The sequence below is a fragment of the Hyposmocoma kahamanoa genome, unplaced genomic scaffold (genome assembly GCF_003589595.1).
Source record: "Hyposmocoma kahamanoa isolate Upper Pololo Valley unplaced genomic scaffold, ASM358959v1 88293, whole genome shotgun sequence".
Taxonomy (NCBI): domain Eukaryota; kingdom Metazoa; phylum Arthropoda; class Insecta; order Lepidoptera; family Cosmopterigidae; genus Hyposmocoma; species Hyposmocoma kahamanoa.
In genome coordinates this window covers 6,301-8,949 of record NW_020654480.1, presented here as the reverse complement: position 1 = coordinate 8,949, position 2,649 = coordinate 6,301, and the positions used below count along the sequence as shown (strand labels likewise).

At 39.0% G+C, this 2,649-nt stretch overlaps 1 non-coding gene across 1 annotated transcript; it reads right to left on the bottom strand.

The window, feature by feature from the left end:
• Positions 1-375: 375 nt before the first annotated feature.
• Positions 376-457, bottom strand: Trnas-gcu. Its single transcript has one exon. It is a non-coding gene; the product is annotated as a tRNA-Ser (tRNA).
• Positions 458-2,649: the final 2,192 nt, after the last annotated feature.

Sequence of the window (2,649 nt, the reverse complement as noted above, 5' to 3'; positions counted from 1 at the left end):
TGATCCGTTTACCAGTTTCCATTTTAAATCGTGTGCCTATTAATAACACTAAAATCTAGCAATATTTATAAAATACGGCCCGTTCGTGGTAAGTTCTTTACTGTCTCACACATGTTTTGTAGTATTTAAGTAGGGAGTATTTTTTTAATATTTATACTATTTTAATTGGAGACCAAGTAATTTAATGATAAAGTAAATACTTTAAATTTAATTTTGAAGTATTATTATTGCTCCTATATGTTTACAACCCCTTCAGTACTTCCCTGGACGCACTCTTTCACAACGACCTCTATTGCTAATAAATGTGATTTGATATATGGTTACAAATTATCTCTTATTTGAGAAAAAGACCATTGATTTTGCCAAAAAACTAATCGACGAGGATGGGATTCGAACCCACGCGTGCAGAGCACATTGGATTAGCAGTCCAACGCCTTAACCTCTCGGCCACCTCGTCTTGTGACTCTCACAGCTAATTACGGTAACTAATCGTTTTATTGAACCAATTACGACGTTTTGACGATTGCACAGGTGTTACGATAACACATACATACAAGCATACTATCACACTTGTCTCGCATTGATGTAAGCAGAGGCCATGAACTTCTCGCTATGTTCCTGACGAACCTCTATTGCCCTCCCCACCAAATAATATGTAATTAAATTAATAACGAGTTCGATGGACACACACATAGACAATCACAAATTACATCCAAACCCACGACAGAAATAAATTTAGGCCGTACAAATATTTCTCCCAAGCCGGGAATCGAACTCGAGACCCCTGAGTGGTAGTCCAGCATGCTAACCGTTCGGCTTCGAAAGTAGTTAGTAGTTTTCTTCAACGTAATCGAGAGGTATTACTACTAAACATTCACAAGTCCATAACTCTGTCCAAGTACGTTTTTTTTATATGATACCAAGTCACGAGACGAACAAGTCGTGCGCCTGATGGTAAGCGACACGCCTGTCCATAACAGTTCGATGGTTTTCTAGAATAATGGTCTATCTCAAATCAACAAATTCATCAGGAAGATGGTTTAGAAACAACTATATGCATATCTTATGGCCAGAGCCGACGAATCTTATCCCTGCCAATGTTGTCACTTAAGTATTTTAACCAATAAAATACTCGATATTTTTCTTATAATAAAATTTAGCATGTTCTGGAACGCAACTGTGTCTTAAGATTAATATGAACTATTTTGGTTTGAGCCACTATTCTTGAAAAGCAGCGAGTTGCAGTGCCACAACTCAAAGATCTGAGGAGTACTGCCACTGCACCCGTCTCCCTGAGATATAGGTTGACAAGTCTCATGTGCCTGTAACTTCACCAGCACTCTTAAGGCAGAAATAGGTTAGGTGGCAGTACTTCCCTGGACGAACTCTCACAACGAGTTCTACTGCTACAAAACTCAGTTAATTCAGAAGCATCTGCTCTCCCACTGGTGTATCACAGCTGTATACTTCTTTATCCTATGTAAGAGCTAGGCACTTGGCGGTGGAGTAATTGCCAAGCATAGCTATTCACCGCCTTAACGTAGATTTCCTGATACGACACGACATTAACTTTTCCCTTATCTGATCTGAACAACCTCGTCTCGGTCTGTCTTTGTTTCCGTATACACAGAGATAGACCGAGACGAAGTTATTTAGATGTGGTGAATGTATACACATTTACTACATTATTCGAATGAACGTCAAGCCGTGAAATACCTAACATAAAATAAAATAAAAAGATTTTTATTTCTCCACTAACATACATTTTTATTGGAATTACAATCTATTTGCCAAGTTTTATAGGAACCGGTTACCGGAATGCGCGAAATCGGATTCATCCTCTAGTTGGGTGGAATATTTTCGTCAAATTTAAATAGGACCATACAGAGAAGCCCTCTTTCCAACAAAAAACAATCATCAAAATCGGTTCACAGCTGGAGTAACCGCGTAACATACACAAAAAAAAGGTTACAGTCCTTCTTGAAGTGGGCTAAAAACTAATAGAAAATACAATTCAGTGATGTGGACCAAAAGGTGTTCAGTCTTCATAGACTAATCCTGATACGATACAATAATAAAACTTTTTCCCTTATTTGATTTAAATAAATTAGCTTCAGAGACAGACCGACTATGTACACAAGTACACATTTACTACATTATTCGAATGAAGATTAAGCCATGAAATGCCTGACGTGATCGGCCTGGGATCTTTATTACTTCTATCTCTCGACCATTTCACTTTATAATTTTCAAAGCTAATTATCGTACATATTTAGAGCCGGGGTCGTGCGCGGCTAAAGTAGAACACCTACCGGTAAGGTCGTCAGACTAAAGTAATAAATTTGACCGCCATCTTAGGCAGTTTGTACCGGAAGTAAAAAAAATTCGAAATTCGAATAAACAAGATGGCCGTCATACAAATTTCAGAGCCCTATATCTCGGTGAGTATTGGAGATAGGCGGGGGATCCTCGACCAAATGTCATACAGGGCGGTGGGTGTCGACTACCGGTGAAAACATTTTTTCAAGAAGCCGACCCAAAATTGGGGCCCAAAAAAAAGTGGTCCGAACCGGCTGATATTTGGCATGTGGCCGTGTATGGGAGTCCACAATAGGAATATGCGGTTGAAATTTCGATTCCGCCATTTTC